Here is a 12983-nt window from a genome sequence, read left to right on the forward strand (position 1 = left end):
TCTGCTGTGCTTCTCTCCTTCTCTTCACCACCAAGCTTTCTGAGATTTTACTCATTTCTTTACTACTTTGCAGCATTCACTTCTCAGCCCACTGCAATCTGACTTCTGCCCCCCCCTTTGTGCATTGAATAGTATCCCCTAAAAAGATATGTTGAAATCCTACCACCAGTACCTGTGAATGTGATCTTATTTGGAAATCAGGTCTTTGCACTTGAGTTAAGGTGAGGTCACACAAGATTACAGTGTTCCCAGCCCTGGCTGGTTGGCTCTGTTGTAGAGTGTCTGCCCAGTGTGTGGATGTACCAGGTTCAACTCCCAGTCAGGGCACAGAGGAGAAGCAACCATCAGCTTCTCCACCCCTCCCCCTCTCGCTTCTCTCTCTCTCTCTCTCTCTCTCTCTCTCTCTTCCCCTCCTGCAGTCATGACTCGATTGGAGCGCATTGGCCCTGAGCCCTGAGGATGGCTCCATGGCCTCTGCCTCATAGCAACTAAGAAGAGCTCAGTTGCTGAGCAAGGGAGCTACACCCCAGATGGGCAGAGCATTGCCCCCTAGTGGGCTTGTCAGGTGGATCCCAGTTGGGGTGCATGCTGGAGCCTGTCTCTGCCTCCCCTCCCCTCGTTGAATAAAAAAAGAAAAAAGATTAGAGTGTGCCCTAAATCTAATCATCACTGTCCTTATAAGAAGGCAGTGTGAAGATCCAGTGACACTGAGACACAACTGGAGAACATCGTGTGAGGATTGAAGCAGAGGTTGGAGTGGTGCACGAACAAGCCAAGGAACACTCAGGATTGCTGGCAGCCAACAGAAGCTGGGAAGAGGCATTGAAGGATTCTCTCCTGGAGTTTGCATGGCCCTGCTAATGTCTTGATTCCAGACTTCTAGCCTCTAGACCAGGGGTCCCCAAACTTTTTACACAGGAGGCCAGTTCACTGTCCCTCAGACCGTTGGAGGGCCAGACTATAAAAAAATCTATGAACAAATTCCTATGCACTCTGCACATATCTTATTTTAAAGTAAAAAAAACAAAATGGGAACAAATACAATATTTAAAATAAAGAACAAATTTAAATCAACAAACTGACCAGTATTTCAATGGGAACTATGGGCCTGCTTTTGGCTGAGATGGTCAATGTCTGGTTCCATATTTGTCACTGCTAGCCATAATAAGTGATATGACGCACTTCTGGAGCCATGACGCATGCATCCCGCGTCACCGGAAGTAGTACTGTACGTGAGAGACACCGTGCTTTGCAGCGCTGCCACATACAGTGCATCCGCATCCTATGCTCCCTCATTGACCACCAATGAAAGAGGTGCCCCTTCCGGAAGTGCAGCGGGGGCAAGATAAATGGCCTCAGGGGGCCGCATGCGGCCTGCGGGCTGTTGTTTGGGGACCCTTACTCTAGATTTGTTTATTTCCTCCAGTGAAAGGATAAATAACTGTTATTTGAAGCCATTAAATCTGTAGTCCTATGTTACGGCTGCACTAGCAAACTAATGCAACCCCCAACTGCTCCACTGAAACAGCCTTACCAATGTCACAACGGTCTCTCTGTTGCTAAATCTAGAAGGCAATTTTCAAGACTCATTTATTTTCTCTCTATATATACAGCATTTGACAAAATTATTTACTCGCTGCCATTAAAATCCTTCTGCCCTTGACTTTGGGGTACCACTCTTTACTGGGTTCCTCGTATCTCTGAGGCTACTCTATCTCAACCTTTCCTTCTAAACTTCTCTGCTTCATAAACTAAATATTCTTTCTTGTTACCTACTTCTAATTCAATGTGTTAACCAAGCCAAATATATTTAACTCCCCCCATCCTGCTCCCAAATCTCCAATGAAATTAGTAGAACAATAGAACATGTTGAAAGCTATCTAGCTCATTTATGTATTCAGCAACATTAAATGTCTATTACATTCCAAACACTGTGCCAGTACTTAAGATACGAAGATGAACAGGGAGATCCAGTACTTGACCTGAGAGGATGACAAGCATGATCATGCATGACATATAGGAAACAAACAGGATGATGAGAGCAAGAATCAGCAAATTTGTTCTGTAAAGGGCAGCACAGTAAATATTTTAGGTTATGCAGGACATTTAGCCTCTGTTGCAACTACTCAACTCTGCTATTACAGCACAAAAACAGCCATAGGCAATACATCAATGAATATGTTCATCTGTGTTCCAATAAAATTTCATTTTAAAAAACAAACAAGGGCCAGATTTAGCCTGTGGGACACAGTTTGCCAACCTTTGAGAGAGAGAGAAATTAGGGTAGATATAAGGGTCAACGGCAGCCTCTTTAACAAGGTGGCCCTTGAACTGAGATCTGAAGGGGAGAAGGAGCCACACCTAATTCTCACAGCCCACCAGCCTTGGAACTAGGAATGTCAGCAACAACAACAAAAAAAAATGTTTTATTTTTCTTTTGTTAGGATCTGAAAAACACCCTGCAGAGTCTACAAAATTCATAATTCCAGATGCTGAGGAAATATCAACCCCTGTATCCCCAGTTCGAGAATTTGCAAAACGAGAAAGATCACTCAACTTAAGATTATGTTTAAGTTTTAAATAAGTCTAGATAAAAAATTACTCTTTAAAGAGACTTACTGAAAGAAACAAAAGAAAACATTTCAAAATCTTTTATCTGCATTTTAAGCAAGAGTAAAAATATACTGTGTATCTGAAAAGAATAATATAAAGTGTATAAATATGGTTTTATTCAAAATCATTATTACTATAAAAGCATCAAATTTTATGATAAGTTACTATAGAAAATTGAGTTGGAGAATTTGATTTTTTTTAAAGATGCAAAAAATAACAGATAGGAAGAATAAATCCAAGAAATAGAATTTACTTACAATAGGATCTCTATGCAAAAATAGAACATATAAAGAAATTATTAGAAATCGGAATAAGTTTGCCTTTAGCTGAGAATTTGTTCTTCAACCAAAATAAATTAATGAATGCCCAGTCAGATTTATGAAGAAAAAAACAGACCTAGATATTTACTGATGAAATTGCTGGATTTGAAGTTTTTAGGAAAAGAAAACTACATATATCCAGATGGGAGGTGGGAAGAGAAGAGAGAATGCACAAAGAGAAAGATGTTTAGAAACAGACATCTCTTCTACAACACTAAATGCTTTAGATGCTTTTAAAGACAAAGATTGTGATCCAGAGATTCTGAATTCATTCAAATTATCATTCAAATCTAAAAGCAAAAATATCTTACAAAGATTCGAAGTATATCACTTCTAGAAATCATTACCCTAAGAAGTAGTCCAACTGAGACTTGAATCAAAAAAAGTATTTTAAGGATGAAAAAAAAATCATTAAAAATACATGAACAGGCCTGACCTGTGGTGGCGCAGTGGATAAAGTGTCGACCTGGAATGCTGAGGTCGCCGGTTCAAAACCCTGGGCTTGCCTGGTCAAGGCACATATGGGAGTTGATGCTTCCTGCTCCTCCCCCTGTTCTCTCTCTATCTCTCCCTCTCTCTCTCTCCCCTCTCTCTCTAATAAAAATGAATAAATAAATAAAAAATCTAAAAAAGTAAATAAGTAAAAAATAAATAAAAAAATAAAAAATAAAAAAAAATACATGAACAATTTTGACAGCTTTTTATATACGGCACCATTATCTCCCTTCCCACAAACTCTTCAGTAATATAGACTTACTGCTCCCTATGGAAGAGGTAGAACCTATCTCTTTACCCTCAAGCATCTGGGTTTAAACCTGTGACTGCTTTGGCCAACAGAATACTGCAAACGTGACATTGCTAGTTCCAGACACAGCCCTTTACTGACCTGGCAGCTTCTGCTTCCTTTCTCTTGGAACTCTAAGCTGCATGTAAGACGAACCACCAATTCTGCTAAAGAGAAGGGCCACGTGAAAGAGAATGAAACACCTCAGACATCTAGCCCAGTTGAGCCTTGGTATGACTCCAGCCTCAGCCTTTGTATAACTATAAATAAACACATAACAGTGAGACTGCCCATATGAGCCCAGTCAATCCAAAAACTTATGAGAGATAATAATAAATTTGAGCTTTTTCAAACACAATCCTGGAGAGGTCTGTTACATAACAAAGTGAAGTGTACTGTATTACCTAATTGTTGTAAATATTACCATAAAACTGTCTAATGGAAAGAAAGAGTCTTAAAAGATATGATATAATACAGGATGCTAAAAATATTTAGTAACAGTATTTTGGATCTAAAATTCCAGACTCTTTTGACAAAAACTCAAAAGTGGGAAGAGATAGAGGAATTGAAAGTGTAATGCATTTCTCAGTTTATATGGAGGATAAAAATAGTTACTACTTCATCCTTGGCATTGATAAAGAAATTGATAAGCAATTAATTTTTAAAAATAGTTTTATTGTTTCTAATTCAGAGTCAGTAAATAGTAGTTTAAAAGATTTACATGATACAGAAAGGCATAAAGAAATAAACATAGCAATCGCATTTTCTAGAGACACTAACAATTATCCATTTAGTGCATAATCTCTTTTTCTATAGGTATATACACTAAGATTCTATTTAACACAATGTTAGATGGCTTATTTAAAAATGGTTCCACAAATACTTCATTTCTATTTAAAGAAATTTTCAACCTAGTAGTATCATTCTAAAACATAGTATCTGCATAATTGCTACACCTCTCAAAAGTAAATGATCGGCCCTGGCTGGTTGGCTCAGCAGTAGAGTGTCGGCCTGGCATGTGGAAGTCCTGAGTTTGATTTCTAGACATCGCACACAGGAAAAGAGACCATCTGCCTTCTCCACCACCTCTCCCCACCCCATTTCTTCTCCCACAGCCATGGCTCGAAGGAGCAAGTTGGCCCCAGGCACTGAGGATAGCTCCATGGCCTTTCCTCAGGTGCTAAAATAGCTTGGTTGCTGAGCAAAGAAACAGTGGCCCTAGATGGGCAAAAGAACATCAGTCCCAGACAGGTGGATCCCAATGGAGGTGCATGCAGGAGTCTGTCTCTCCACCTCCCCCTGCCTCTCACTTGACTAAAAAAAAAGAAGAAGAAGTAAATGACCTCTTCACTTTCCACTTTGAACAAGATCCTATATAACTGGATAGCAAACTATGATACTATGACAGCTTGGCAAACTTAAAAACTATAATAGATAACACTTGGTATTGTTTAAATGCAGCACAAGTCTAGAGCACCTTTAAGCATAAAATTTAATTCTAAATAAATCATATTGTGCCAATAAGCTGATCTTGTTTGATAGTGATGTAGAAAGGTACCTATATCATTGACATTCTAATGGACATGACCTTAAATTTAAGAACTAGTCACTAAAATTACCTTTTCCCAAGTGTTTGTCCAATCAGATGCTTTAAGAATAAAAGAATTCAGGATTTAATATGTTTAGAAAGTTCTATCACAAACAATACTGAGAATATTATTCTCATCCAGGTCTCCTTGTTCCCTGTGCAAGATTTCCACTGGGAGAAATACTCGCCACAGAATTGCTATGGCAACGGGTCTGTGCACATGCAATGTCCCTAAGCACTCCTAAACTGGTCTGCAGAGTGGCTGCCCCTCTGATACTCCATCCAGCAGTGATGGGGGTTCCTGATCCCCACAGCCTTGGCAGATACTATCCATCTATCCATCTTTTTAATTGTTGCCATTCTCATGTGTAAAGTTTGATGCTATCCATCTTTTTAATTGTTGCCATTCTCATGTGTAAAGTTTGAATTTAGAACTATCTAAATTGAGCTTCTTTTCACATACTTTTTAGTTATTTCACTTTTTTCCCTCTGTGAATTGTCACTTTATTTTCTTTGCTCATTCTTCTATTGGCTTACCTGGCTTTTTATTGTTGATTTGTAGGATTTTCTTAAACTTGAATCTTTTATTGGTTGTTCACACCCTAAGTATCTTCTCCCATTCTTTCTACTGAAATCATTGATTTTGATATCATCAATTACACCATTTTATTTCCTTTATGGTCTGTGCTTTTTTTCACCCTCATTTAAGAAATCCTTTCTCACTCTGTTGTTACAAAGACATTCTCTAACAATATTGTATAACAGTTTTATATTTTTGTCATTGTTTTTTGTTTGTTTGTTTTGTATTTTTCTTAAGTGAAAAGCAGGGAGGCAAAAAGACAGACTCCCACATGCACCAGACCAGGATCCACCCAACAAGCCCACTAGCAGGCAATGCTCTGCCCTTCTAGGGCTGTTGCTCTGTTGGAACCGGAGCCATTTTAGTGCCTGAGTCGAGGCCATGGTGCCATCCTCAGCACCTGGGCCAACTTGTTCCAGTGGAGCCTTGGCTGCAGAAGAGGAAGAAAAAGATAGAAGAGAGAAGGGAGAGGGGGAAGGGTAGAGAAGCAGATGGTCACTTCTCCTGTGTGCCCTGACCAGGAATTGAACCTTGGACATCCACACTCTGGACGACATTATACTCCTGAGCCAACTGACCAGGGCTTATATTTGTGTCTTTTATAACTCTATTCCAATGGGAGCTATTTTTATTACTTTTGTCATTTTATTATCTTATAACTTTTATATTTTGCTACTTTTATTACTCATGTGGTATGAGTTTTGGCCCTGTTTTTCCCCAAATATTTTGCCAATTTTCATAATTTTGTTTATTAAATAATCTACCACTTCCTCAATGACCTACCAACAATTCATCAAACTCCCATATACACATGGATTTGTGTTAGGTTCTATTCTATTCTATGCTTATTTGGCCTTTCTAGTACTAGTATCACACTGAATTACTATAGCATGGTGACATATACTAATGTCTGATAAGATGTTTCCCCACATCAATCTTTTTTTTAAGAATTATTTTGGCTGTGTGTGAATTTGTATGTGTCCATTTCACTTTTGGGGTTTTTTAATGTGTTTGTTTTTCTTTTTGTTTCTTTTAATTGAAGTATAATTGGCATACATTTTGTTAGTTTAGGGTATACTACATGATTTGATATTTAATTTTCTTTAATTTTAACTACATTAAACTTATTTTTTAATTTGGGAAGAATTTACATCTTTACAATGTTAAATTTTCCATCCACAAGTTGGTATTTCTTTCTTCATAATCAAGTCTACTTTTATGTCCTTTAGTAATGTTTTACAATATTCTCCATAACAGCTTTTGCATTTTAAGTCAGATACTTTATTTCTTTTTGGCTATTTTACATATCATACTATGATCTGTTACATTGTCTAACTGGCTATTGGTGTAATAGAATTCTGTTGACTTTTATTTATTGATTTGTGTTCAAAGAACCATGCTGAACTCTTTTTTATTTTTTTAGCTTTAATAGCTTGTCTGTTGGTTCTCTTGGGTTTGCTATGTAAATAATTAAATCATCTGCACATACTAACCATTTTGTCTCTTCCCTTATAGTTCTTTCACTTCTCATATGTCATTGGCCAGGACATCCAGTCCTTTGTTGAACAGAAAAGGTCATAGCAGGCATCCTTGTTTGTTACTAACCTTAAAGGGAAGGCTTCTAAAGTTACTCCATTAAGTATAATGTTTGAACATTTTTACCGGATCTGCCACTTAGGCAATACAATGTCAAATGGTGTGTTTATTAATAAAGAAATTGAAAACCTCATTTTGAGAGATAAAATTTCTTGCCAATATAACACTAAGCTCCACATTAAACTAAAAGTTTGAACACATTTTCCCAACTTAAAATAGTTTTAATTGTGCTTTTACCTCCCGCATCTGCCCATTTTCCTTTGCCAAATTTTGAGCAGAAGAATAGACTATAACAGTATTTATTAGTAATCATCTGTAAAAGGATTAAAATAATGATGTGAACTATAGATACTCAAATTCTGTACCTCTGTATAGGAAGTGTGTAAATAATGGAACTGTTTTTAGTATCAAATACTCAGTTTGTAAATTCATACTTTCATGAATATCAGTGTTTAAATCCTATCTCTACCCAGCAACTAACTAACTATGTAACTGTAGGTAAATTATTCAATGTCACTAAATTCACTTTGTCCTTCTATAAAATGTGAATTATGTACCTGTCAGCTCATAGGATCATTATAGTAGGAATAATAATAATACTTAAATCATAAGATTTTTGTGAAAATTGTATGTTCTAGTGATTACAACAAAAGGATGCCTGACATAAGCTATTGTAATTATTTCACAAACATTTTATTTAAATCTCACAAAAACTCTATGAGACAGATAGAGCTTATGTGAATATGTATTTTTTTACTTTTTTAGAGACGAGAAAAGTGAAATTAATTTTATAGACAGGGCTACAATTCAGTGGGTATACAATGACACAATCTTTATCAGGTGTTAAAATTATGACCTAGTTCCATAAAGATTCATTGCCCAGGCATCCCAAGTTTCACACAGCTCTCCAAATTCTCACCTAGGACACAATGTACCTCTCCAAGATGCAGCAACTGAAAGACTAACAGCTGGTTAACAGAAGGGCTTGAAGGCAGACTGGTTGGTGACCATGAGTTTCAGGTTAATAAATATTTTTAATATCATCTTTGTTTATTGAGAATGTGAAATCTAAGATTCATACCCAGGTCTTCATGACACCAAGTGCTAATTTACATAATGGACTACATAAAGAGGAAAACAGAGGACTGTAGCTTCATGGATAAGCTTCTCATAAGCAAAAACTGTGACAGAATCCTGAAGAAGGAAGAGAATGTCAATAGCACCCTCCTACTGATAGAATTAAATCAACCAAATGAAGTTTTAAATCTCAATATAGTTAAGGCTGAACATTAATAAAAAATATTTATATGTAATATTTAGTATAAGATTTTTTACACTGTTGCAAAATTGAATGTTTTACTTTTAATGTAACCACATTAAAATCTTCAAAATTACAGAAGAGAAAAAAAATCACTTATAATTCTACTCCCTAGTACAATCACTATGAATATCTTTTTTTAATATTTTATTAATTGATTTTACAAAGTATGAGGAGCAAGAAGTATCAACTCATAGTTGCTTCACTTAGTTTTTTGTTGGTGGCTTGTCATATATGCCTTAGAAACATCCTACAAAGTCAGTCAGGATCCTAGTAACAGTCACCTGTTTGGTTGCACCTGTCAATTTTAAAAAATGTTGCACTTTAGGCATGAAATTTAAGAGAAATTCTGGAATAGAAAAAAAAAGATTAATAAACACCATATTTCCATGACTAAAATTCCCAACATCAAAAATTTTAAATATAAATTACCTGTAGAAGAAAGTAGCTATAGTAATTCAGTTACTACAGAACAATAGGCAGCACTGGCCAACCTCTTGTGGATTTCATGTCAATTTCACTAGGCACTATAGCCTTTGTATTATAGAAATAAAAATTAAAACTGTTATCTTATTAAATAAAAATTCCCATTCCATCACTTTAAAAGAGTTTATAATAGGTAAATAAACAAAGATAATAGAAGTTCACAGGTGAGCTTTGAGTTTACCACTATTTTCAGCTCCAAAAGTCTATGAGCTTGTAACTTATAAACCTTGAACTCAAGTATCTTTTCCTGTTGTAATAATTTTCTACTTTATTTTCTGTTTTCTTACATCTATATCATCTCCCACTCAAAATTATAAATCCTTTAGAATCAAGACCCTCATTAAATTCTTTGTATTTCCTCATGGGATCTAGCACAGTATACTGTAGATGGCATGCATGAATGCATGAATTAATTAATAAACAAACTAACAAAAAATCAGATTAATGATGATGAGCTTTCTAGGCCATCCCAATTAAATTGATTCAATAAGTAAATTCAGTAAGTATTTATTAATTATCTACTCTGAGCCAAGCACTTTAACCTTATAAAAATACAAGACCTACAGTGTAATATCAAGTAATTTAATCAAAATTCACTATGGTTTGTTTTTTTTTTCATTGACTTGAGAGAGAGGAAGAAAGAGAGAGAGAGAGAGATTGATTTGTTATTCCATTTATTTATACATTCATTAGTTGATTCTCTATGTGCCCTGACCGGGAATCAAATTCACAACATTGACATATCAGGAGAACACTCTAAACAACTAAGCTACCAGGCTGAGATACTATGGGTTTATTCTTTAATGCATTTTGAGTTTCCGCATCTTGAAATGGAAAAAAGATTCTTGTTAATTCCTTATTTGTATTAATATTTCCATAAAAGAAAGTAACTCTACACATCCCTAGAGTTATTTTAATATTTAAAAAGAGGGAGAAAAGCTCTTTCAAGGAATTTAATGAATCTTTCACCTACTTTCTAAAAAAACAGTTTAACATTGCAAGCATTTGTCAACCAACCCAACCAGGAGCTGTAATGAGACCACAACTCCACGTGGTCAACCATCTGAAATGCTGTTGACAAATCTCCCATTAAAACAGGTTACAAAGCCATCATTAACAAGTCATCAGTCAATCTGCTGAGAGTCATTTCTATATAATTCCTCTCTGAAGGCATGAGGGTCATATAGCTCCATTGTGATGAACTGCTCTGAGAAATCTGAAAAATATTTAATATGGAGAGTATGACATGGTGTATAATTCCTCACTTGCATTTTTATACTATCAGACTAGCACACATGGTATTCTCATCACTAGCATCAGAAGTTCCATAGATGTATCATAAGTAATATAAGGTTCTATGGTTGCAATTTGCTTAAAAGTCACATCAAAAAGAAATTTCATGGTAGCTGCCTAGTTCCAGGAGTCATTTTTTCTTATTAGAAAACCAAAGCCAGCAATGACATGAGCAGAGCTGACAATCACTGCTTGGAACAGACTCAGAACTAGGATATCACTTGGCTGACTGTTAGTTAATATTTGGGTAGAAATTAATCTAAACCTGACTTATCCAAGGCATTTTTTAAATTTTTTTTCCAGCAAAAGCCTAATTTTTAAGCTGATATTTAAAGAGAAACTTCCTACTCTCTCTAAACGTTGAAGAATGTCTAAACACATGGTTAGTTTATTTGTGTGAAATTATAAGACTTTTTAAAAACCGTTTTTTGATGTTGCATGGATTTGAGATATTTTTCTTGAGTCTCTAGTGCTATAATATGTTTCCTGTGAAACTTAACATGGCCAATTGTCTTATGAGAAAAGCTCAGTTCCATGGATGAACAAAGGCCAAGAATCAAAATGAAATCCAAAGTAAGTACTCATCAGAAAAGAATATTGATTAATAGAGCCTTAATTATTTTAAAATCATCACTGATACAATCTGTTGACTACTTTTTTTTATTTTTTATTTATTCATTTTAGAGAGGAGAGAGAGAGAGAGAGGAGAGACAGAGAGAGAGAGAAGAGGGGGAGGAGCTGGAAGCATCAACTCCCATATGTGCCTTGACCAGGCAAGCCCAGGGTTTCGAACCGGCAACCTCAGCATTTCCAGGTCAACGCTTTATCCACTGCGCCACCACAGGTCAGGCCTGTTGACTACTTTTATAATAGCCACCTATTCACTATTGTATTCTGGGAAATATTGTTAATGCAATTTTTTTTCTTTTTTGTATTTTTCTGAAGCTGGAAACAGGGAGAGACAGTCAGACAGACTCCCGCATGCACCCGACCTGGCACGCCCACCAGGGGCGATGCTCTGCCCACCAGGGGGTGATGCTCTGCCCCTCCGGGGGGTCGCTCTGCCGCGACCAGAGCCACTCTAGCGCCTGGGGCAGAGGCCAAGGAGCCATCCCCAGCGCCCGGGCCATCTTTGCTCCAATGGAGCCTCGCTGTGGGAGGGGAAGAGAGAGACAGAGAGGAAGGAGGGGTGGGGTGGAGAAGCAAATGGGCGCTTCTCCTATGTGCCCTGGCCGGGAATCGAACCCGGGTCCCCCGCACGCCAGGCCGATGCTCTACCGCTGAGCCAACCGGCCAGGGCCGCAATTATTCATAAAGTTTTTAAGAACCATGAAAATGATTTTTATGTCAAAATTAATTAAATACAAAGCAAATATTTAATATTGTCATATGTTACATAGGACTTCACGATGACTTTTTTTTTTTTTTTTAAGATGAGAGGGAGAGACAGAGAGAGAGAAGGGTGGAGGAGCTGGAAGCATCAACTCCCATATGTGCCTTGACCAGGCAAGCCCAGGGTTTCGAACCGGCGACCTCAGTATTTCCAGGTCGACGCTTTATCCACTGCGCCACCACAGGTCAGGCCACGATGACTTTCAGAGTAGCAGTGCTACTGGTTTTCCTCTTATTTCACAGATGTTCTTTGTCAGTGTCCTTTGCTGCTTCCTCCTCAATTTTCTGGTCTCTTAACACTTTATTCAAGCATTGCAACACTCCATCTTCAGACTTCTCTATATACATTGATAACTTCAACTTTCAGGGCTTTAAAGACCATCAGAATGCTGAGAATGTTCAAGTTTGTATCACTAGTTCTAAACTCCAAACTCATATATACAACCACTTTACTCAGCATCTCCATTTAGACATCTAATACACATCTCATGATTTACATGTGCAAAATTAAATGCTTGATATCCTAACTTCTCCACCTCCCCACCTATTCCCTTCACAGTCTTCCCTACCTCAGGTAATAGCAACTTGTGGTTGTTCAAGTCAAAAAACCTTGGGGTCATCTTTGAGTCTCCTCTTCCTCACATTCTGTATCCAATCCATCAGAAAATTTTGTTGGCTTCACCTTTAAAATTTAGCCAATGAACTACTACTTGGCAATGGAAAAAGGTATGCACATACACATGTACAAGAATGAGTTTCTAAATATTACTTTGAGCCAAAGAAGTCAGACACAAAAGAGTACATACAATATAATTCCATTTATGTAAAGTTCAAGAACTGACTGACCTAATTTACAGTAATAGAGATTAGAATAATCATCACCTGTGTGGAGTTGCTGAGGGGATTGACTGAAATGGCACAAAGAAATGATAGGAGAATTTACTTTTCAGATAGAGCGTCAGCCTGGCCTATGGACATCCTGGATTTTATTCCTCATCAGGACACACAGGAGA

Source organism: Saccopteryx bilineata, chromosome 2, assembly GCF_036850765.1.
Source record: "Saccopteryx bilineata isolate mSacBil1 chromosome 2, mSacBil1_pri_phased_curated, whole genome shotgun sequence".
NCBI classification, from domain to species: domain Eukaryota; kingdom Metazoa; phylum Chordata; class Mammalia; order Chiroptera; family Emballonuridae; genus Saccopteryx; species Saccopteryx bilineata.